The sequence below is a fragment of the Phyllobates terribilis genome, unplaced genomic scaffold (assembly GCF_046119375.1).
Source record: "Phyllobates terribilis strain yellow unplaced genomic scaffold, ASM4611937v1 Scaffold_8__6_contigs__length_399053987, whole genome shotgun sequence".
Classification (NCBI taxonomy): domain Eukaryota; kingdom Metazoa; phylum Chordata; class Amphibia; order Anura; family Dendrobatidae; genus Phyllobates; species Phyllobates terribilis.
In genome coordinates this window covers 296,279,264-296,304,719 of record NW_027362768.1, presented here as the reverse complement: position 1 = coordinate 296,304,719, position 25,456 = coordinate 296,279,264, and the positions used below count along the sequence as shown (strand labels likewise).

The window sequence follows — 25,456 nt, the reverse complement described above, 5'->3', positions numbered from 1 at the left end:
CTTATATGGGGGCCAGTATTCGGTATGGAGCCTTATATGTGGGCCAGTATTCCGCATGGAGCCTTATATGGGGGCCAGTATTCCGTATGGAGCCTTATATGGGGGCCAGTATTCTGTATGGAGCCTTATATGGGGGCCAGTATTCCGTATGGGGCTTTATATGGGGGCCAGTATTCCGTATGGGGCATTATATGGGGGCCAGTATTCCGTATAGGGCGTTATATGGGGGCCAGTATCCTGTATGGAGCGTTATATGTGGACCAGTATTCTGTATGGAGCGTTATATGGGGCCAGTATTCCGTATGGAGCCTTATATGTGGGCCAGTATTCCGTATGGAGCCTTATATGGGGGCCAGTATTCCGTATGGAGCCTTATATGTGGGCCAGTATTCCGTATGGAGCCTTATATGGGGGCCAGTATTCCGTATGGAGCCTTATATGGGGGCCAGTATTCCGTATGGGGCGTTATATGGGGGCCAGTATTCCGTATGGGGCTTTATATGGGGGCCAGTATTCCGTATGGGGCGTTATATGGGGGCCAGTATTCCGTATGGGGCTTTATATGGGGGCTAGTATACTGTGTGGAGCGTTATATGGGGGCCAGTATCCTGTATGGAGCGTTATATGGGGGCCAGTATCCTGTATGGAGCGTTATATGGGGGTCAGTATACTGTGTGGAGCGATTCGCCGGTTTCTGAGCTATTGTGGAATTTACAATAGATATCACTCATGTAATATAAGAAGTGAAATCTTTGCATTGTACTATATATACAGTATATTTCTCTGCTGTATCTGTGCATCATGAATCGTGGTATGTATTAAAGGGGCCCACTGAGACTCTTTCGCCCGGGGCCCAGAAAAACCTGGAGCCGGCCCTGCTCATGGCATCAATGGAGAACAGCAAATCTCTACCTGTGAGTTCACCTTTCATCCGAATTTAAAAGACGGCATAGAAAACAACCAGGAGAGCAACATTGTTCCAGGTCAGTTCAGCAGACAGGGTGCAGAACTGGATGGCATAGTATCCTACAGAGTTAGTCATTTGTCTGAGCTGTAGTATGGAATTAGCGGTGGAGTGGCCACAACCCAGTTTGTCAAATGCTTTACGGAAAGCAGACAGGAAAGATGGTAGGTAATGCATTAGGTCATTCCACTCCCACAATTACGCAGCCTATGCCAAAATGTCCCCAGACAGCAAAGCAAAAATGTAGCCCACTTTCGACAAGTCAGAAAAAAATTGTTGGGAACATAACTCAAAATGTACAATGCATAGGTTTACAAAGCCCTAGCTGGCCTTAATGTCTTCAATGAAAAGGGCAGGAGTGAGCAAATATGGAGAAGTTCACCAAGCAGAATGTCCAAGGTGAAGATTAGGCAGTAGCAGATGTTCAGAATCCGGTGGTGAAACTGCATGTATCCAAAACAGTGCGTGCTTATGAGCTGTGAGAACCTGCACAGCCTCGACAAGCTCCCATTGACATACAGCAAGTTGCAAAACCAGTGCTGACAAATCTGTATACAACAGTGTTGTAGCCGCTGTACCTTTGGAATCCATGGTCTTAGTATTCTGCTCGGCTCACCTGGTGTGGAGGATCCTTAGGTTTGCATGAGTACATGGATCCCGGGCATTGGTGTAGCAGGCATGATGGCACATGTGGAGTGAAGACTTGTCACTCTGGAGACCACAGGAGGAGAGGTGCAGAGAGGATGGAGGCAAGTCCGAAGCAACAAATGCAACAGGTATGCAGGGTCACAAGGCAGATGCTATCACCTAATGAAGGCTCCAAAAACTGGTTTGTGATTTTGATCCTAAATAAAAGGTACTTAGTTTAATTACCGCATCCTCACCAATGTCTTTGACAGCACACTTACATAACCTTTACTAGGCAGAGGCTGACCAGGAGCTGATAAAAGAGTACAGCAAACAAACAGAGGACAGTACTAGGCAGATAATGTCATGGAAGCATACCGGGCCACTTGTAAAAACCCAACGTGGAGTACAGCAGAAAGCAGCAACCACAGGAGAAGGTGGTGAAGCCTAGCCAAGATGCATAACAGCTGCATTCGCCTCGACCCATGTGACCCTTACACCATTACAAACACATTTACAGCAGCATGTTCTCTCATGGTGATTCAGCTTCCATGTCACAAGCAACCAAGGGACAGGAGTACAGCAGGGCTGGCAGCAGTGTGAGAAGACAACTGCAAATGTATTTGTAAAGAGACAAGATTCAACCGTGCTGTTCTGTATTGGTTATAATCCGGCATAGCTCTGCAGCAGAGCTGACCGAACTATGAGAGAATAACTGGTGCTGCAAATGTGTTTGTAATGAGACAAAGGTCACTCTGCTGTACCTTGTTAGCACTGACCTCACTGCAGAGCAGTGTGTGATTATGAGAAAAAAGTGTCAATTATTACATGGTTCACACTGGTAACAACTTTTATTTAAAATAAGATCTGGAGAGAGATTCTCATTCCAGTCTATGTCCAGCCCATGAAGCTTAACAGACCATTTACGTATAAGAAACAATGTGTATTTCTCTGGAATAAGACATCAAATTGCAGATATCAAGATATCACTTTCTTCAACCATCTATGACCTACATACCCATATAGAAGGTTTAGCAGGGTTTATCCTACTGACAGATTTCCAATAGCTTAAATGAATCTGCAATTCTAACTTATAGACAAGTTATGGAGCTATTTTTCAAGCCTTGTAAATAAATGATGCATGGGTTTAAAAGAAAAGTTAAGGCAACTTGTGATCAATCTGAACCTCCACATTCCCAACAAGAATTACTAATTGAAAAATACTTTTCCAAGCTTATGTATATTACTTTCCCATTATAAAAAGTAGGCAAACTATCTCATGAGCACCATCTAGGAAAGGTAGCTGCTAGCTTATTATTGTCCAATGTTTAACACGTCAGTGCTGAACCCTGGAGGAAGGCACCCCCCCCCCAATGTATACTACAAAAAAGCAAAAAATGGGGCCCACACACATTTAGCTTTAAATTAATGTACAGGTGCACAAATACGCTATATAGCCAATATACACTGCTCAAAAAAATAAAGGGAACACTTAAACAACAGAATATCACTCCAAGTAAATCAAACTTCTGTGAAATCAAACTGTCCACTTAGGAAGCAACACTGATTGACAATCAATTTCACATGCTGTTGTGCAAATGGAATAGACAATAGATGGAAATTATTGGCAATTATCAAGAGACCCTCAATAAAGGAGTGGTTCTGCAGGTGGGGACCACAGACCACATCTCAGTACCAATGCTTTCTGGCTGATGTTTTGGTCACTTTTGAATGTGGGTTGTGCTTTCACACTGGTGGTAGCATGAGACGGACTCTACAACCCAGAGAAGTTGCTCAGGTAGTGCAGCTCATCCTGGCGCTACCAGGAGACAGGCCAGTACACCAGGAGACGTGGAGGGGGCTGTAGGAGGGCAACAACCCAGCAGCAGAACCGCTACCTCCGCCTTTGTGCAAGGAAGAACAGTAGAAGCACTGCCAGAACCCTGCAAAATGGCCTCCAGCAGGCTACAAATGTGCATGTGTCTGCACAAATGGTTAGAAACCGACTCCATGAGGGTGGTTTGAGGGCCCAACGTCCACAGATGGGGGTTGTGCTCACAGCCCAACACCGTGCAGGACGCTTGGCATTTGCCACAGAACACCAGGATTGGCAAAGTCGCCACTGGCGCCCTGTGCTCTTCACAGATGAAAGCAGGTTCACACTGAGCACATGTGACAGACATGACAGAGTCTGGAGACGCCGTTGAGAGCAATCTGCTGCCTGCAACATCCTTCAGCATGACCAGTTTGGCAGTGGGTCAGTAATGGTGTGGGGTGGCATTTCTTTGGAGGGCCGCACAGCCCTTCATGTGCTCTCCAGAGGTAGCCTGACTGCCATTAGGTACCGAGATAAGATCCTCAGACTCCTTGTAAGACCATATGCTGGTGCAGTTGGTCCTGGGTTCCTCCTAATGCAGGACAATGCCAGACCTCATGTGGCTGGAGTGTGTCAGCAGTTCCTGCAAGATGAAGGCATTAAAGCTATGAACTGGCCCGCCCGTTCCCCAGACCTGAATCCGATTGAGCACATCTGGGACATCATGTCTTGCTCCATCCACCATTGACCACAGACTGTCCAGGAGTTGGCGGATGCTTTAGTCCAGATCTGGGAGGAGTTCCCACAGGAGACCATCCGCAACCTCATCAGGAGCATGCCCAGGCGTTGTAGGGAGGTCATACAGGCACGTGGAGGCCACACATAATACTGAGCCGCATTTTGACTTGTTTTAAGGACATTACATCAAAGTTGAATCAGCCTGTAGTGTGTTTTTCCACTTTAATTTTGGGGGTGACTCCAAATCCAGGCCTTCATTGGTTAATAAATTTGATTTCCATTGATGATTTCTGTGTGATTTTGTTGTCAGCACATTCAGCTTTGTACAGAACAAAGTATTCAATGAGAATATTTCATTCATTCAGATCTAGGATGTGTTATTTGAGTGTTCCCTTTATTTTTTTGAGCAGTGTACAAACATATACATGAACTTCAATATTACTATACATGTGAAAAACATAAGGTTAGTTAGTGATGAGCGAGCATGCTTGTTACTCGAGATTTATGAGCGTGCTTTGGTGTTTTTCGAGTATCTTCGGGCATGTTCGGGTGTTATGTTTGCGTCACCCCGTGCGCACAATTTGCGACTGCTTGACAGCTTTACTACATGTGAGGAATGCTTGTTTCTTAGGCATTCCTCACATGTATTAAAGCTGTCAAACAGCCTCAAATCATACACATGGAGTGACTCAAACACCCGACCACGCTGAAGATACTCGGTGAGCACCTGAGCATGCTCGCCGAAAGGGTTAACAGAACATGCTCGCTCATCACTACATATGACACTTTTTGTATTATGCAGTTTTTCAATCAGGCCTTTTGCAATGGCAGAAACTAAAGATATACACAGCTGGGATTTTATTGTGACTTATGAGTGGCCAAGTGTCGGTAGGGATTAGAGATTAGTGTTGAGCCACCCCCGTAGTGTTCGAGTTCGGTTCGGTTCGTCGAACACCCGTGTGTTCGCCGAACTGTTCGTCGAACTGTTCGTCGAACACCTTCGAACACCGTTAAAACCAATGGCAGGCAAACAAAAACACATAGAAACACATAGAAAACACCTTCAAAGGTGTCCAAAAGCTGACAAACTGCTCAGAAGACACAACTAACACATGGAAAAGTGACAAGTACATATAGTCATGCGAAAAGAAAAGAGGTGGAGGAGTAAAAGGAGGGGGAGACACAGATATAGGCATGTCATGCCCTTCTAAAATCCAAAAAGTGAGAAGCCGAGACGGCCAGTCCGCTCCTGCCTGTGCCACCTCCGTGTCGCCGGGTTTGTGCCAGAGCCGCGGTGAACCCTGACGGCCAGCCCCCCTCTCCCAATACTGGTGCCTGTCCGCTGGTGGGTCGAGAGAGCCCCCCTGTGGTGGAGGCAGCTCTAAGCTTTTTAATTTAAATTGTCCCTCTAATTTGAATGAATACACTTTAAATCCATTTACAAGGATCTATTGGAGGGCAAGTCTCATGCCAGCAGCCGCGTAATTCCAGCTCCAGTAGCGTCCACTAAAGCTGCTGCAGTTAAAAAGCTTTTATAAGGATCGAGCTCGGCTGTCCACCGCAAGGCATCCTAGTGCCAGTCCCAGCCCCTATGCCTTGGGGTGCCTCCTGATGCTCTTCACTAAGTATCCCGTGGTCCCGAAGCATTTCCTTTGAAAAAATTAAGTGTCCAAACTACAGGTGGTGTAGCTTGCTTAACAGCCGGGATAATCCGCTGACTAGCAGACACTGCTACTAGGCACAAAGTATTTCCTGGGCTAGATGCAGTTAAAAATTTGTAAGTAGATACTCTCGTTGGATGCTGAGAAAGCATTCCATAGAGTCTCCTGGCACGCCATATATGATTCTCTTAAAAAGCTTGGGGTAGGGGTCTAGGGGACCCTTTTATAGCCCAAATCACGGCCCTGTATCACAATACGTCACCTAGGCTGAAGATAAATGGAACTGTAGCACCGAGGGCTCGGTTGCTACAGACGTATTGCACCTCACCCAGAGGTGTGATATCTCACTCTCAGATAAGGATGGAGTGTGGATCAGGACCCGACACCTGCATGCATTACACCACATTGCCGTGGGGCAGGGCGACCAATATGCCCCTGAGATGGGCACGACAGTCCCTGTCCCTGGCTGGAGTGGGGGGAGGGAACACTGAGGAAGGGGAACCCTGCAGTGCAGGAGCAGGGAGGAAGCAGTTCCTGGGTGCATTGAGAAGGGAGTATAAAAGGTGGGCACCATCTTAGTTCAGTGCAGAGAAGTCTGAGCAGAAGTGGCAGGGAGCAGGGGCTCTGCATGAGCTCTGCTCCGGAGGCGGGCCTAGTAACAGAGGCCCAGGCCTGCAAGAGGGAGAAGGAAGGAAGAGGAGCGGAGAAGGCTCCAGGAACGAGGAATGAAGGGATCCCAGGGGTGCGGACGGGCGAGTCGCCACCGCACGCCCGAATCCACCTGCGTGGAGGGGTCAGGCCAAAGGGGGAGACCGGTCCCCGAACTAGTGGAGGCAGGAAACGACCCTCAGCTAGAAACCGGAGGCTCTGACATTTTATGTGGCGCAGCCCCTTGCTCCACCCGCTAGGAAGGCACCACATAGGGTCAGGGAAACTGGCGCCAAGTTTACCAAGAGGAGGCCCGAGGCAGCCGGACAGAAGTGTTGGTAAGAAAGGCCAGACAAAGGACACACAAAGGGGGTCCTGTGAAGCGCTCCAAAGTTATCTGGGAGTTGTCTGAGCCCCTCACCTGGTGAGCACAGTACGACGTGGGCAGCCGTTACCTGCAGACGTGGTCTGGATAATAAGAACTGTGAGTAAAGGCCCTGAACTGCATCACTGACTCCGTGTCGTTACTGCTGCTGCCCTGCACCATCACCCCCATCCTCCGCATACACTGCCCTGAGGCTATACTCCTCCCGTGGGGAGTTATGCTACGCTCTGCTGCACCCACAACACCAGCCTTAGCGGTCTGCCCTGTAGCGGCGGTTCACTCTGACCGCAATCCACGGGTGGCGTAGTCGGACATTTAAACATCAAAACCACATAAATAGTTCCGCCACTGGTTTGACCGCCCTGAGCCACGGAACCGGATCGCCGCCACGAAGACTACAACCACCAGCATCCACCAAAAAGGGTCCGGCTCCGGGTGTCCCAAGGCCCAGGGGGTGCGTCAGAACATTTTCATCACCTTTCACAATCACCAATGGGACAAGGCAGGGATGTCCTCTGTCCCCTCTCTTATACATCCTAGTGACGGAGCACCTGCTCTCATCAATTCGCCATAACCCCAATATTAGGTGGATTGAGGTGGGAGGCACCGAGTACAAGTGCTCTCTATTTGCTGATGATGTCCTAGTATATATCACTCAATCACATATATCCATCCCTGCTGTTATGGCTGAAATAGATCACTTTGTTACATGGTAAAATTTTAAAATCAATGCAGCGAAGTCTGAGGCCCTCGATGTCTCCCTCCCTAAATCCATATAGGATTCCATCCAGTCCAACTTTCCCTTTGCCTGGCCCTCACAGGGTATCAAATACTTAGGAATTCCTATTCATAGAGACCTCTCCCGTCTATGTTATCTTAATTTTGGGCCCTTTATTGAACAATTCCATACAGACCACGGTTGGCAAGTTAGAACTGTAAGATTCACTACGTGAACCACTGGTGTTTTGTGGAAAAGCACATGTACACCGCGTTCCAAATTATTATGCAAAAAGTGTTTAGGAGTGATAAGGGAAGAATTTGTTTGTTTGTCAGTTAAACTCATTGATGGTGATGTGTGTCAGGGCTCTTTATATCACTGTAAGCAATTGCAGACACCTGTGCTAATTAGTTTGGCAGGTGTGTCCAATGAAAGGCAAGACTACTTAAGAAGGCTCTCTCACATTATTAAGCAGCCTACATTTTCTGCCAAAATGGGAAAGAAAAAGGATGTGTCGGCTGCTGAGAAGCAACAAATTGTGGAGTGTTTAGGTCAAGGCATGACTACAATCAACATTGTGCGATGATCAGGATGAAGTGTCTTGGCAATCAAGAAGTATGTAGCTGATTCACAGTACACACGTGTGCGTGCTGATAAGGGCAAATTGAGGACTCTTTCCTACAGGCAATTACGTCAGGTTGAAACAGCAGCGGCAAAAAAGCCTTGTCATAGCAGCAGACAAGTTTTTGAAGCTGCTTGTGCCTCCAACGTCCCCCGAACAACAAGATGCAGGGTCCTTCAGAGGTTTGCAGCTGTGCATATGCCATCCTGTCGACCTCCTCTATCCACTTCACACAAGCAGAAACGGCTCCAGTGGGCCAAACATTACATGAAGACTGATTTCAAAACTGTTTTGTTCACGGATGAGTGCCGTGCAGCGCTCGATGGTCCAGATGAATGGAGTGGAGGATGGCTGGTTGATGGACACCCCACGCAAACACGGCTACAGCGCCAACAAGGAGGAGGTGGAGTAATGTTTTGGGCTGGAATCATGGGGAGAGAGATTGTCGGCCCCTTTAGGATCCCTGAAGGCGCTAAAGATGAACTCCATAATGTATGTGGATTTTCTCAAACAGCACTTCCTGCCATGGTTCAAGAAGAAGAACCGTGTATTTCACAGCAAGATCATTTTTCTGCATGATAATGCACCATCTCATGCTGCACATAAAACATCTGCATCTCTGGCTGATATGGGCATAAAAGGGGACAAACTTATGGTGTGACCCCCATGCTCCCCTGACCTCTACCCCATTCAGAACCTTTGGAGCATCATTAAAAGGAGTGTCTATGATGGCGGGAGGCAGTTCACATCTAAGCAACAGCTCTGGGAGGGTATTCTGTCCTCATGCAAAACAATTGAAGCAGAAACCATCCAAAACCTGACAAATTCAATGGATGAGAGAGTTCAGAAGCTCCTTTCGAACAAGGGGTCCTATGTGAAAATGTAACATCACCTAGAATAAAGTTTTGAGTTGAAAACTGTTTGATTTCAGTTTCTAACAACCTGCTAATGCTTATAATTTCAAAAATGACCATTTTTTTGGTCTTTATTAAAATGAAAAGGTTGATCGAAAAGTTTGGGGGATCTAAGAGTGTGGCAACCCAGTAGTCATGATTACTTCGAATTCTGACAATATGAGGGTCATGCTGCAGGTAGTGCAGCAAGAAGGCACTTATGTGTCTTGCGCATCTCGGAGCCCCAAAATTATTTTCCGGGCTAGATGCAGCTAAAAATTATTTTTAATTTTAAATCTGGTGAATCTTATTATAGATGGCCTAATAGGATCAGTGCTGCACACTGCTACAAAGCCCAAATTATTTTCCAGTCAAGATACAGATAAACATGATTAGTAATTTGAAAGCTTAAAACGGTTGGTAGGGTGATTTTTAACCAATCATCAAGCTTTTACTCTCCCCAGGATGACACAGGGGTAGAAAAGTCGTTTCGGATCCATGATTTGTTCATCTTTATGAACGTGAGTCTGTCTACATTATCAGTGGAGAGCCGCGTGCGCTTATCTGTCAGCACACCACCAGCAGCGCTGAACACACGTTCAGACAGAACGCTGGCTGCGGGGCATGACAAGATCTCCAAGGCGTAAGTGGCTAGCTCCGGCCATTTATCCAGATTGGAAGCCCAAAAAGAGCAAGGGTCCAGTGACACAGTCGTGGCTTCAATGTTTACTTGGAGATACTCCTGTACCATCGTCTCTAGGCGTTGACTATGTGTCAGACTTCTTGTCTCCTGTGGCCTTGCAAAGGATGGGCTAAAAAAGTGGTGAAATGATTCCGCAAAATTGATGTTACCAGCAGATACTGTGGTTCTGTTACGGTTTGAGTGCTGAACACTTGACGGTCCCACGGTTGGCAAGTTGGAACTGTGAGATTCACTACGTGCACCACTGGTATTTTGTGGAAAAGCACATGTAAGATTCTGCAACAGTCTCTGCTGATACTCCTGCATGCGTGCATCCCTTTCTATGGCAGGAATAATTTCTGCAAATTTACTTTTGTACCGGGGATCTAACAGTGTGGCAACCCAGTAGTCAGGATTATTTCTAATTCTCACAATTCGAGGGTCATGTTGCAGGTAGTGCAGCAAGAAGGCACTCATGTGTGTTGCGCATCCAGGAGCACCAAGTCCCTGTTGTGTTGGTGGCGAGGTAGCAATCATGCTTCCTTCCTCTGTCCTCTCCCCCCAACCTCGCACAACAGAAATGTGATCAAGGTCTCCCTCATCTGATGAGTCTTCCATCAGTTCGTCCTCCACTTCTTCCTGGGCTCCTGCACCTTCCTCACTAGTTTGGCTGCTACCATGCGCCCTGGTAAAATCATCTCCCCCACCCTCACATGCCTGCCGCCTTGGTGCTGCCGACCGTCTGGACCTTGCAGATGTTAGCCCTTCCGCATACAACTCCTCCTCCTCTACTTCCTCCACCTCCTCTTGTGCCACCACCTGACTCCGAATTCTGTTTAACATGTGCTCCAGCATGTAAATCACCGGAATAGTCATGCTGATAATGGCATCGTCAGCACTAAATATCTTCGTCGCCATTTCAAAACTGTGCAGAAGGGTGCATAGGTCCCTGATCTGAGACCACTCCTCCAGCGTGATTTGCCCCACCTCTGAATCTCGTTGGCCCAGGCTATACGTCAGAACGTATTGCACCAGGGCTTGTCGGTGCTGCCACAGTCGCTGCAACATGTGCAGAGTTGAATTCCACCGGGTAGGCACATCGCATTTTAGCCGGTGAAGTGGCAGGCCCAACGACTTCTGTAGAGATGTAAGTCGCTGAGCTGCGGGATGCGAACGGCGGAAGTGAGCACACAGCGACCGTGCCCTCTGCAGAAGGCCATCTAGTCTGGGATAGTGGGCTAAAAATTGCTGGACAACCAGGTTCAACACGTGAGCCATACAAGGCACGTGTGTGACATTGCCCCGGCGAAGGGCCGCACCCAGGTTTGCAGCATTGTCGCACACGGCCTTCCCTGGTTTCAGGTCCAGTGGAGACAACCATTCATGAAATTGGTTCTCCAGAGCTGACCACAACTCCTCAGCTGTGTGACTCACATTTCCCAGACATTTCAATGTAAAAACCGCCTGATGACGTTGAGCCCTACTGCCAGCATAGTAAGGAGGTGTGCAGGATCCCTTCTGCGCAGTTAGAAAGCTTGTGGCATGACCAGACAGGCTTTGGGTGCAGGTGGAAGACCGAGAGGAGGTTGAGGAGGCAGAAGCAGTGGAGGAAAAATGACATAAAGAGGATTGACGCACAACTCGTGGGGACGGCAAGACTTGGACAGCAGCCCCTTGTCCTGCTGTCACCATAGTTACCCAGTGCCCAGTCAGCGACATGTAACGCCCCTGTCCATGCCTACTCGTCCAAGTGTCTGTGGTGAAATGCACCCTGTCACACACAGAGTTTCTCAAAGAAGCGGTGATGTTGTGTGCGACATGCTGGTGGAGCGCAGGCACACCTTTCTTTGAGAAGTAGTGCCGACTGGGCATCTGGTACTGGGGCACTGCGACGGACATAAGGTCTCGAAAATCCTCTGTGTCCACCAGGCGGAAAGGCAGCATTTCTGTAGCCAAGAGCTTGCAGATGGTGAAATTCAACCTCTTAGCTTTCTCATGGCTAGGAGGAAATGGTCTTTTACTTGTCCACATCTGAGGGACCGAGGGCTGGCTATTGTGCTTAGACGGGGTTGATAAGGGTGTCCCCGGCAAACTGCCGGTCTGTGAGGAAGATGCAGGCGGACATGTTAGGTTGCCTTGATCCAAAGGTGGTGCTATCGATGTCGGACAGCGCTCAAGACCAGCTGGTGTTACCACCTCCAAAGAAAATGATGACCTGCCAATCACGCTGGCTGTTGCGGGTAAAGAGGTGGCAGGTCTGCGCCCCAAAACAGGTGTGACTGCTGTCCCCCCAGTCACAGAGGATGAAGAGGCCGCGGATGCACAAGATATGGCAGACGGTGGTTGGCCCGGCCGGCTAGGCCGCATTGTAGCACACTGAGCTTCCCACTGCAACTTATGCTTCATGTCCATGTGCCGGTTCATGCATGAAGTACTCAAACTATGTATTTTTTGGCCTCTACTTAGCTTTTGCTGACAAATGTTACAGATAACACGAGTTGGGTCATCTTTATCGATCTGAAAAAATGCCCAGGCTATGCAAGGTGTTATGCACACGCCCGGGCTAAGCGGCGTGTGCGTGTGATTGGTAGTGATTCCACTGGACCGTGCCGGAGAGTGAATGCCTGGAGGGGCGTGACTAAGTATTCACCCGATCCGACCAGGGTCGCACGACGGCATACGACGCCAGTGCACCAAGGAGGAACCGAGCAGAGGGACCAGGTGCTACTCCAGGACAGACCCCGGACACGGCTGTTGACCCACACAGGGGAATACAGGAACAGGCTGGTAGGCTGGCACACAGACTGGTGGGTATAGGCAGGCACGACTGGTATGCAGGCAGGCGGGTATGCAGGCAGGGGGGTAAAGGCAAGCACAGCTAGAGTGCAGACAGGGAGGCACTAGCAGGTAGGAACACAGGCGGGATAGGACCCAGTACACACCGGGACTCAGGAACAATACAGGCAGAGGGTTACAGGCAAGCACAGCTAGAGTGCAGACAAGGCTGAGCAGGGAGGACAGGGCTCTGTTCACACAGAACAGACAGGAAGGGAAAGACAGAGCCAGATACTCACACAGTACTTGCAGAGACAACAAGCAGGAGTTAGGTACGAGTTCAGACTCTGCAGAAAAAGGAAGGGAACGGACATAGAGGCAAAACAGGTAAAGGACAGGAGAGAGTTCAGACTGGAACTGAGTGTACGGAGGAGACCGACACTGCAGAGGGATACAGGAGCGGGTCTGGGAATACGGCCCCCAGAGAGGCGGAACGAACAGGCAAGGAGCGTGTTCAGACAGGACAGACCAGACACAGGAGCGGGTCTAGGAAATCGGCCACTAGAAGGTGAGAGGAACAGGCTAGGAGCGAGTTCAGACAGGACAGACAAGAGAGCACAGAAAGGACTCAGTTCAGACACGGGAGCTGATACCGCAAAGCAGGAGACATACAGGACTCAGTTCAGACACGGGAGCTGATACCGCAAAGCAGGAGACATACAGGACACAGTTCAGACACGGGAGCTGATACCGCAAAGCAGGAGACATACAGGACTCAGTTCAGACACGGGAACTGATAACGCAAAGCAGGAGACATACAGGACACAGTTCAGACACGGGAGCTGATACCGCAAAGCAGGAGACATACAGGACTCAGTTCAGACACGGGAACTGATACAAAAAGCAGGAGACAAGAGACGGGACCTGGCACCTTCAGAGTGCAAGCACACACTGAAGGAAACACTATGCTCAGGCCGGGATAGAAGGGAGCTGCTGAGCTATATACCAAGTGACAGACAGCAATAGGCTGAGGACGCACAAGGGGTGTGACCCACAGCAGGTACAAAAGGCAGGAAGTGATCGGGCGCCGCCCTTAAGCAGCAGAAACAGACACAAACAGACAGCATGGAGGGAAGCCAGAGAGACATTCTGGACAGGAGATCAAGTGCGCCCTCTTGCACAGTGGGAGATGGACCACCATGCAAGGACGCCGCCAGGTATGTTACACAAGGCTTAGCACCCATGCGACCTGAAGAGCCACCACGACTTGTGGTGAGAGGCAGAGTTGTGTTTGAGGATGCAGTTGTTGACGTGCTTCCAGTACTACTTCTCTGTCCAGGAAGGCGCAACCTGACCTCGTCGTCACTAGCATCTTCCTCCACCTCCTCTGCTGACCTCATCTCTTGGCTGACTGTGGGTTGACAGTAAGTGGGATCTCCGACCTCATCATCATCACCCTGTGCGTTATCACACCCGTCGTCCTCAGAGCCAACCTGTTCCTGCCCTGACAAAAAACTAAAGTTGTCGCTCCAATCAGGTATTTGAGTCTTATCATCGTCTTCCTCATTGTCTCCACCAACAGGAGTTACAGTTTGGGAATGAGGGTCTACATTATGGTCAGAACCTTCTGCGTCTGGTCCTGGATCCGACTCATAAAGATTCTGGGCATCAGTGCAGATCATTTCCTCGTCTGGATTCACAGAAGCGCTGGAGTCGACCTCTGATTCCCAGGCTATAGTATGAGTAAACAGCTCTGCAGACTCAACCATCTGTTCTACCTCATACTCAGACGGGCAGCTGGAGATTTGGGAGCTGTGAGGAAGCAAGTGCGATTTGGGTGACACCTTTGAGGACTGGAGTATTTGTGATGTTGAAGTTGATGTGGAGGAGAGCCCACTTAAAGGAGCACTTGATATCCGTTGAAGCACCTGCTGTTTTTGTGCCTCATCTGGAATTTGTAGCGATTGGCGTGGCCGTAAGAAAGGGATCTTATCACATTGTCCGCTAAAAGAAGTAGACATTTTAGTTTGGCTGGAAGATGGTCTTTCTTCTGCACCTACCCCACGGACACAACCTTTTTTCCCCTTCCCAACACGCCTATTCCCCTTTCCACCAGCAGCAGGCCTTTTTCCGCTCATTTTGGTGGTTAACTAATTCACAACTCTGGAGTTGTTTGCACAAAAAAACAATGGATGGTAACCGAGCAGAGCTGAGTGGCCAAACTGTGGTATTAGGCCAAAACTATTGGCTGGGTTAGATGCAGAAAAAAATTATTTTTAATTTGCAACCTGATGGAGGTCAGTATAGATGGACTAATAGACCAAGTCCCACACACCGCTAGAAGCCCAAATATTTTTTCAGAGCTAGATGCAGAAAAAAATTATATTCAATTTGCAACCTGCTGGACGTCAGTATAGAAGGACTAATAGAACAAGTCCCACACACTGCTAGAAGCCCAAATATTTTTTCAGAGCTAAATGAAGAAAAAAATTATTTTTAATTTGCAACCTGATGGAGGTCAGTATAGATGGACTAATAGACCAAGTCCCACACACTGCTAGAAGCCCAAATATTTTTTCAGAGCTAGATGCAGAAAAAAATTATTTTTAATTTGCAACCTGATGGAGGTCAGTATAGATGGACTAATAGACCAAGTCCCACACACTGCTAGAAGCCCAAATATTTTTTCAGAGCTAGATGCAGAAAAAAATTATTTTTAATTTGCAACCTGATGGAGGTCAGTATAGATGGACTAATAGACCAAGTCCCACACACCGCTAGAAGCCCAAATATTTTTTCAGAGCTAGATGCAGAAAAAAATTATATTCAATTTGCAACCTGCTGGAGGTCAGTATAGAAGGACTAATAGAACAAGTCCCACACACTGCTAGAAGCCCAAATATTTTTTCAGAGCTAAATGAAGAAAAAAATTATTTTTAATTTGCAACCTGATGGAGGTCAGTATAGATGGACTAATAGACCAAGTCCCACACACTGCTAGAAGCCCAAATATTTTTTCAGAGCTAGATGCAGAAAAAAATTATATTCAGTTTGCAACCTGATGGAGGTCAGTATAGATGGACTAATAGAATGATGCTATGCCCAAAAGATTTTACTTCACTAGGTGCAGTAAAAAAATTGGTATTCTATACACAGGTGGTATATCTTGCAACACAGATAGGCTACTCCACTGACTAACACACTCTGCAATAGGCCAAAAAGGATTAGCTTTGCTAGATTCAGCCAAATGCTGTGAAAAAATCTTGCACAGCACTGGCACAGACCTGCCTGGCAAAAACTGATAGGAACTGATGTAACCTAGTCCTGAAAAGGACTCCAATTACAATTAGTCTTTACTCCCACAATCTATCTATTTAAGAGCACAGACCTGCCTGATAAAAGTCGTAGGAAATGCTGTAACCTAGTCCTTAAAAGGACTGCAATCACAACTATTCCCTACTCCCAAGCTATCTGTATATTTGTGCGAAAATTGGCTTGAAATTAACAAGGTATAGCGCACACAGCAACAGCGGTGCCGTCTAACACGCAGCTGCAGCAGTGAGAAAATGGTGGCGACGGGGAAAATGGCTTGGTCTTATAGGGCAAGGACATGTGACATACACTGCCAATCACACATGCCCTTGCTTGTGTGAAAAAAAGCACTTCGCTCCGTGTGTGCGCTGCTGATAGGCTGACAGATTGCACCTCCCCACTGCAAATGCGGGAAAGAGAAAAAAAAATGGAGATCTTCATTGTTCCTGCAGAGATCCATCCCTTGCCCCTCCCCCCACCCCGCTGTACACTCAAACTGCGTATTAACATTAATTTTCATCATTACTGAGAAAAAATCCAGTTATGATTTTGGTGCACGAACAGTTATCGAACATCTCTATTAGAGATGAGCGTTGTTCTACTCGAACTGTTCGCCAATCTCAAATTCGAGCTGTTTTGGGCGGTGTTCGAGCCGGTCGGCGAACACGAACAATTTGAGAAAAATTCGGCTGTTCGAGGTTATGTTCGATAACTGTTCGTGCACCAAAATCATAACTGGATTTTTTCTCAGTAATGATGAAAATTAATGTTAATACGCAGTTTGAGTGTACAGCGGGGTGGGGGGAGGGGCAGGGGATGGATCTCTGCAGGAACAATGAAGATCTCCATTTTTTTTTCTCTTTCCCGCATTTGCAGTGGGGAGGTGCAATCTGTCAGCCTATCAGCAGCGCACACACGGAGCGAAGTGCTTTTTTTCACACAAGCAAGGGCATGTGTGATTGGCAGTGTATGTCACATGTCCTTGCCCTATAAGACCAAGCCATTTTCCCCGTCGCCACCATTTTCTCACTGCTGCTGCTGCGTGTTAGACGGCACCGCTGTTGCTGTGTGTGCTATACCTTGTTAATTTCAAGCCAATTTTCGCACAAATATACAGATAGCTTGGGAGTAGGGAATAGTTGTGATTGCAGTCCTTTTAAGGACTAGGTTACAGCATTTCCTACGACTTTTATCAGGGAGGTCTGTGCTCTTAAATAGATAGGTTGTGGGAGTAAAGACTAATTGTAATTGGAGTCCTTTTCAGGACTAGGTTACATGAGTTCCTATCAGTTTTTGCCAGGCAGGTCTGTGCCAGTGCTGTGCAAGTTTTTTTCACAGCATTTGGCTGAATCTAGCAAAGCTAATCCTTTTTGGCCTATTGCAGAGTGTGTTAGTCAGTGGAGTAGCCTATCTGTGTTGCAAGATATAACACCTGTGTATAGAATACCAATTTTTTTACTCCACCTAGTGAAGTAAAATCTTTTGGGCATAGCATCATTCTATTAGTCCATCTATACTGACCTCCATCAGGTTGCAAACTGAATATAATTTTTTTCTGCATCTAGCTCTGAAAAAATATTTGGGCTTCTAGCGGTGTGTGGGACTTGGTCTATTAGTCCATCTATACTGACCTCCATCAGGTTGCAAATTAAAAATAATTTTTTTCTGCATCTACCTCTGAAAAAATATTTGGGCTTCTAGCAGTGTGTGGGACTTGGTCTATTAGTCCATCTATACTGACCTACATCAGGTTGCAAATTAAAAATAATTTTTTTCTGCATCTAGCTCTGAAAAAATATTTGGGCTTCTAGCAGTGTGTGGGACTTGGTCTATTAGTCCATCTATACTGACCTCCATCAGGTTGCAAATTAAAAATAATTTTTTTCTGCATCTAGCTCTGAAAAAATATTTGGGCTTCTAGCAGTGTGTGGGACTTGGTCTATTAGTCCATCTATACTGACCTCCATCAGGTTGCAAATTAAAAATAATTTTTTTCTTCATTTAGCTCTGAAAAAATATTTGGGCTTCTAGCAGTGTGTGGGACTTGTTCTATTAGTCCTTCTATACTGACCTCCAGCAGGTTGCAAATTGAATATAATTTTTTTCTGCATCTAGCTCTGAAAAAATATTTGGGCTTCTAGCGGTGTGTGGGACTTGGTCTATTAGTCCATCTATACTGACCTCCATCAGGTTGCAAATTAAAAATAATTTTTTTCTGCATCTAGCTCTGAAAAAATATTTGGGCTTCTAGCAGTGTGTGGGACTTGGTCTATTAGTCCATCTATACTGACCTCCATCAGGTTGCAAATTAAAAATAATTTTTTTCTGCATCTAGCTCTGAAAAAATATTTGGGCTTCTAGCAGTGTGTGGGACTTGGTCTATTAGTCCATCTATACTGACCTCCATCAGGTTGCAAATTAAAAATAATTTTTTTCTGCATCTAGCTCTGAAAAAATATTTGGGCTTCTAGCAGTGTGTGGGACTTGGTCTATTAGTCCATCTATACTGACCTCCATCAGGTTGCAAATTAAAAATAATTTTTTTCTGCATCTAGCTCTGAAAAAATATTTGGGCTTCTAGCAGTGTGTGGGACTTGGTCTATTAGTCCATCTATACTGACCTCCATCAGGTTGCAAATTGAATAAAAAAAATTTTCTGCATCTAGCTCTGAAAAAATATTTGGGCTTCTAGCGGTGTGTGGGACTTGGTCTATTAGTCCATCTATACTGACCTCCATCAGGTTGCAAATTAAAAATAATTTTTTTCTGCATCTAGCTCTGAAAAAATATTTGGGCTTCTAGCAGTGTGTGGGACTTGGTCTATTAGTCCATCTATACTGACCTCCATCAGGTTGCAAATTAAAAATAATTTTTTTCTTCATTTAGCTCTGAAAAAATATTTGGGCTTCTAGCAGTGTGTGGGACTTGTTCTATTAGTCCTTCTATACTGACGTCCAGCAGGTTGCAAATTGAATATAATTTTTTTCTGCATCTAGCTCTGAAAAAATATTTGGGCTTCTAGCGGTGTGTGGGACTTGGTCTATTAGTCCATCTATACTGACCTCCATCAGGTTGCAAATTAAAAATAATTTTTTTCTGCATCTAGCTCTGAAAAAATATTTGGGCTTCTAGCAGTGTGTGGGACTTGGTCTATTAGTCCATCTATACTGACCTCCATCAGGTTGCAAATTAAAAATATTTTTTTTCTGCATCTAGCTCTGAAAAAATATTTGGGCTTCTAGCAGTGTGTGGGACTTGGTCTATTAGTCCATCTATACTGACCTCCATCAGGTTGCAAATTGAATAAAAAAATTTTCTGCATCTAGCTCTGAAAAAATATTTGGGCTTCTAGCGGTGTGTGGGACTTGGTCTATTAGTCCATCTATACTGACCTCCATCAGGTTGCAAATTAAAAATAATTTTTTTCTGCATCTAACCCAGCCAATAGTTTTGGCCTAATACCACAGTTTGGCCACTCAGCTCTGCTCGGTTACCATCCATTGTTTTTTTGTGCAAACAACTCCAGAGTTGTGAATTAGTTAACCACCAAAATGAGTGGAAAAAGGCCTGCTGCTGGTGGAAAGGGGAATAGGCGTGTTGGGAAGGGGAAAAAAGGTTGTGTCCGTGGGGTAGGTGCAGAAGAAAGACCATCTTCCAGCCAAACTAAAATGTCTACTTCTTTTAGCGGACAATGTGATAAGATCCCTTTCTTACGGCCACGCCAATCGCTACAAATTCCAGATGAGGCACAAAAACAGCAGGTGCTTCAACGGATATCAAGTGCTCCTTTAAGTGGGCTCTCCTCCACATCAACTTCAACATCACAAATACTCCAGTCCTCAAAGGTGTCACCCAAATCGCACTTGCTTCCTCACAGCTCCCAAATCTCCAGCTGCCCGTCTGAGTATGAGGTAGAACAGATGGTTGAGTCTGCAGAGCTGTTTACTCATACTATAGCCTGGGAATCAGAGGTCGACTCCAGCGCTTCTGTGAATCCAGACGAGGAAATGATCTGCACTGATGCCCAGAATCTTTATGAGTCGGATCCAGGACCAGACGCAGAAGGTTCTGACCATAATGTAGACCCTCATTCCCAAACTGTAACTCCTGTTGGTGGAGACAATGAGGAAGACGATGATAAGACTCAAATACCTGATTGGAGCGACAACTTTAGTTTTTTGTCAGGGCAGGAACAGGTTGGCTCTGAGGACGACGGGTGTGATAACGCACAGGGTGATGATGATGAGGTCGGAGATCCCACTTACTGTCAACCCACAGTCAGCCAAGAGATGAGGTCAGCAGAGGAGGTGGAGGAAGATGCTAGTGACGACGAGGTCAGGTTGCGCCTTCCTGGACAGAGACGTAGTACTGGAAGCACGTCAACAACTGCATCCTCAAACACAACTCTGCCTCTCACCACAAGTCGTGGTGGCTCTTCAGGTCGCATGGGTGCTAAGCCTTGCATAGCCTGGGCATTTTTTCAGATCGATAAAGATGACCCAACTCGTGTTATCTGTAACATTTGTCAGCAAAAGCTAAGTAGAGGCCAAAAAATACATAGTTTGAGTACTTCATGCATGAACCGGCACATGGACATGAAGCATAAGTTGCAGTGGGAAGCTCAGTGTGCTACAATGCGGTCTAGCCGGCCGGGCCAACCACCGTCTGCCATATCTTGTGCATCCGCGGCCTCTTCATCCTCTGTGACTGGGGGGACAGCAGTCACACCTGTTTTGGGGCGCAGACCTGCCACCTCTTTACCCGCAACAGCCAGAGTGATTGGCAGGTCATCATTTTCTTTGGAGGTGGTAACACCAGCTGGTCTTGAGCGCTGTCCGACATCGATAGCACCACCTTTGGATCAAGGCAACCTAACATGTCCGCCTGCATCTTCCTCACAGACCGGCAGTTTGCCGGGGACACCCTTATCAACCCCGTCTAAGCACAATAGCCAGCCCTCGGTCCCTCAGATGTGGACAAGTAAAAGACCATTTCCTCCTAGCCATGAGAAAGCTAAGAGGTTGAATTTCACCATCTGCAAGCTCTTGGCTACAGAAATGCTGCCTTTCCGCCTGGTGGACACAGAGGATTTTCGAGACCTTATGTCCGTCGCAGTGCCCCAGTACCAGATGCCCAGTCGGCACTACTTCTCAAAGAAAGGTGTGCCTGCGCTCCACCAGCATGTCGCACACAACATCACCGCTTCTTTGAGAAACTCTGTGTGTGACAGGGTGCATTTCACCACAGACACTTGGACGAGTAGGCATGGACAGGGGCGTTACATGTCGCTGACTGGGCACTGGGTAACTATGGTGACAGCAGGACAAGGGGCTGCTGTCCAAGTCTTGCCGTCCCCACGAGTTGTGCGTCAATCCTCTTTATGTCATTTTTCCTCCACTGCTTCTGCCTCCTCAACCTCCTCTCGGTCTTCCACCTGCACCCAAAGCCTGTCTGGTCATGCCACAAGCTTTCTAACTGCGCAGAAGGGATCCTGCACACCTCCTTACTATGCTGGCAGTAGGGCTCAACGTCATCAGGCGGTTTTTACATTGAAATGTCTGGGAAATGTGAGTCACACAGCTGAGGAGTTGTGGTCAGCTCTGGAGAACCAATTTCATGAATGGTTGTCTCCACTGGACCTGAAACCAGGGAAGGCCGTGTGCGACAATGCTGCAAACCTGGGTGCGGCCCTTCGCCGGGGCAATGTCACACACGTGCCTTGTATGGCTCACGTGTTGAACCTGGTTGTCCAGCAATTTTTAGCCCACTATCCCAGACTAGATGGCCTTCTGCAGAGGGCACGGTCGCTGTGTGCTCACTTCCGCCGTTCGCATCCCGCAGCTCAGCGACTTACATCTCTACAGAAGTCGTTGGGCCTGCCACTTCACCGGCTAAAATGCGATGTGCCTACCCGGTGGAATTCAACTCTGCACATGTTGCAGCGACTGTGGCAGCACCGACAAGCCCTGGTGCAATACGTTCTGACGTATAGCCTGGGCCAACGAGATTCAGAGGTGGGGCAAATCACGCTGGAGGAGTGGTCTCAGATCAGGGACCTATGCACCCTTCTGCACAGTTTTGAAATGGCGACGAAGATGTTTAGTGCTGACGATGCCATTATCAGCATGACTATTCCGGTGATTTACATGCTGGAGCACATGTTAAACAGAATTCGGAGTCAGGTGGTGGCACAAGAGGAGGTGGAGGAAGTAGAGGAGGAGGAGTTGTATGCGGAAGGGCTAACATCTGCAAGGTCCAGACGGTCGGCAGCACCAGGGCGGCAGGCATGTGAGGGTGGGGGAGATGATTTTACCAGGGCGCATGGTAGCAGCCAAACTAGTGAGGAAGGTGCAGGAGCCCAGGAAGAAGTGGAGGACGAACTGATGGAAGACTCATCAGATGAGGGAGACCTTGATCACATTTCTGTTGTGCGAGGTTGGGGGGAGAGGACAGAGGAAGGAAGCATGATTGTTACCTCGCCACCAACACAACAGGGACTTGGTGCTCCTGGATGCGCAACACACATGAGTGCCTTCTTGCTGCACTACCTGCAACATGACCCTCGAATTGTGAGAATTAGAAATAATCCTGACTACTGGGTTGCCACACTGTTAGATCCCCGGTACAAAAGTAAATTTGCAGAAATTATTCCTGCCATAGAAAGGGATGCACGCATGCAGGAGTATCAGCAGAGACTGTTGCAGAATCTTACATGTGCTTTTCCACAAAATACCAGTGGTGCACGTAGTGAATCTCACAGTTCCAACTTGCCAACCGTGGTCTGTATGGAATTGTTCAATAAAGGGCCCAAAATTAAGATAACATAGATGGGAGAGGTCTCTATGAATAGGAATTCCTAAGTATTTGATACCCTGTGAGGGCCAGGCAAAGGGAAAGTTGGACTGGATGGAATCCTATATGGATTTAGGGAGGGAGACATCGAGGGCCTCAGACTTCGCTGCATTGATTTTAAAATTTTACCATGTAACAAAGTGATCTATTTCAGCCATAACAGCAGGGATGGATATATGTGATTGAGTGATATATACTAGGACATCATCAGCAAATAGAGAGCACTTGTACTCGGTGCCTCCCACCTCATTCCACCTAATATTGGGGTTATGGCGAATTGATGAGAGCAGGTGCTCCGTCACTAGGATGTATAAGAGAGGGGACAGAGGACATCACTGCCTTGTCCCATTGGTGATTGTGAAAGGTGATGAAAATGTTCTGACGCACCCCCTGGGCCTTGGGACACCCGGAGCCGGACCCTTTTTGGTGGATGCTGGTGGTTGTAGTCTTCGTGGCGGCGATCCGGTTCCGTGGCTCAGGGCGGTCAAACCAGTGGCGGAACTATTTATGTGGTTTTGATGTTTAAATGTCCGACTACGCCACCCGTGGATTGCGGTCAGAGTGAACCGCCGCTACAGGGCAGACCGCTAAGGCTGGTGTTGTGGGTGCAGCAGAGCGTAGCATAACTCCCCACGGGAGGAGTATAGCCTCAGGGCAGTGTATGCGGAGGATGGGGGTGATGGTGCAGGGCAGCAGCAGTAACGACACGGAGTCAGTGATGCAGTTCAGGGCCTTTACTCACAGTTCTTATTATCCAGACCACGTCTGCAGGTAACGGCTGCCCACGTCGTACTGTGCTCACCAGGTGAGGGGCTCAGACAACTCCCAGATAACTTTGGAGCGCTTCACAGGACCCCCTTTGTGTGTCCTTTGTCTGGCCTTTCTTACCAACACTTCTGTCCGGCTGCCTCGGGCCTCCTCTTGGTAAACTTGGCGCCAGTTTCCCTGACCCTATGTGGTGCCTTCCTAGCGGGTGGAGCAAGGGGCTGCGCCACATAAAATGTCAGAGCCTCCGGTTTCTAGCTGAGGGTCGTTTCCTGCCTCCACTAGTTCGGGGACCGGTCTCCCCCTTTGGCCTGACCCCTCCACGCAGGTGGATTCGGGCGTGCGGTGGCGACTCGCCCGTCCGCACCCCTGGGATCCCTTCATTCCTCGTTCCTGGAGCCTTCTCCGCTCCTCTTCCTTCCTTCTCCCTCTTGCAGGCCTGGGCCTCTGTTACTAGGCCCGCCTCCGGAGCAGAGCTCATGCAGAGCCCCTGCTCCCTGCCACTTCTGCTCAGACTTCTCTGCACTGAACTAAGATGGTGCCCACCTTTTATACTCCCTTCTCAATGCACCCAGGAACTGCTTCCTCCCTGCTCCTGCACTGCAGGGTTCCCCTTCCTCAGTGTTCCCTCCCCCCACTCCAGCCAGGGACAGGGACTGTCGTGCCCATCTCAGGGGCATATTGGTCGCCCTGCCCCACGGCAATGTGGTGTAATGCATGCAGGTGTCGGGTCCTGATCCACACTCCATCCTTATCTGAAAGTGAGATATCACACCTCTGGGTGAGGTGCAATACGTCTGTAGCAACCGAGCCCTCGGTGCTACAGTTCCATTTATCTTCAGCCTAGGTGACGTATTGTGATACAGGGCCGTGATTTGGGCTATAAAAGGGTCCCCTAGACCCCTACCCCAAGCTTTTTAAGAGAATCATATATGGCGTGCCAGGAGACTCTATGGAATGCTTTCTCAGCATCCAACGAGAGTATCTACTTACAAATTTTTAACTGCATCTAGCCCAGGAAATACTTTGTGCCTAGTAGCAGTGTCTGCTAGTCAGCGGATTATCCCGGCTGTTAAGCAAGCTACACCACCTGTAGTTTGGACACTTAATTTTTTCAAAGGAAATGCTTCGGGACCACGGGATACTTAGTGAAGAGCATCAGGAGGCACCCCAAGGCATAGGGGCTGGGACTGGCACTAGGATGCCTTGCGGTGGACAGCCGAGCTCGATCCTTATAAAAGCTTTTTAACTGCAGCAGCTTTAGTGGACGCTACTGGAGCTGGAATTACGCGGCTGCTGGCATGAGACTTGCCCTCCAATAGATCCTTGTAAATGGATTTAAAGTGTATTCATTCAAATTAGAGGGACAATTTAAATTAAAAAGCTTAGAGCTGCCTCCACCACAGGGGGGCTCTCTCGACCCACCAGCGGACAGGCACCAGTATTGGGAGAGGGGGGCTGGCCGTCAGGGTTCACCGCGGCTCTGGCACAAACCCGGCGACACGGAGGTGGCACGGGCAGGAGCGGACTGGCCGTCTCGGCTTCTCACTTTTTGGATTTTAGAAGGGCATGACATGCCTATATCTGTGTCTCCCCCTCCTTTTACTCCTCCACCTCTTTTCTTTTCGCATGACTATATGTACTTGTCACTTTTCCATGTGTTAGTTGTGTCTTCTGAGCAGTTTGTCAGCTTTTGGACACCTTTGAAGGTGTTTTCTATGTGTTTCTATGTGTTTTTGTTTGCCTGCCATTGGTTTTAACGGTGTTCGAAGGTGTTCGACGAACAGTTCGACGAACAGTTCGGCGAACACACGGGTGTTCGACGAACCGAACCGAACTCGAACACTACGGGGGTGGCTCAACACTAGTAGGGATCTCTAACTTAAATGCACTGTGTCAAGTGAAAACATTTATTTGTGGGGAATCAGGGTGGATATACATAATTTTTGTATCATAGGATGAAAAAAGTGATGTTTATAATGGTCACACCGGTCCTGA

At 47.8% G+C, this 25,456-nt stretch overlaps 1 protein-coding gene across 1 annotated transcript in view; it reads right to left on the bottom strand.

Moving 5' to 3' along the window:
- Positions 1-25,456, bottom strand: part of LOC141157341 (inter-alpha-trypsin inhibitor heavy chain H3-like) — a 308,234-nt gene that overhangs the window by 242,435 nt on the left and 40,343 nt on the right. The window lies entirely within an intron of this gene.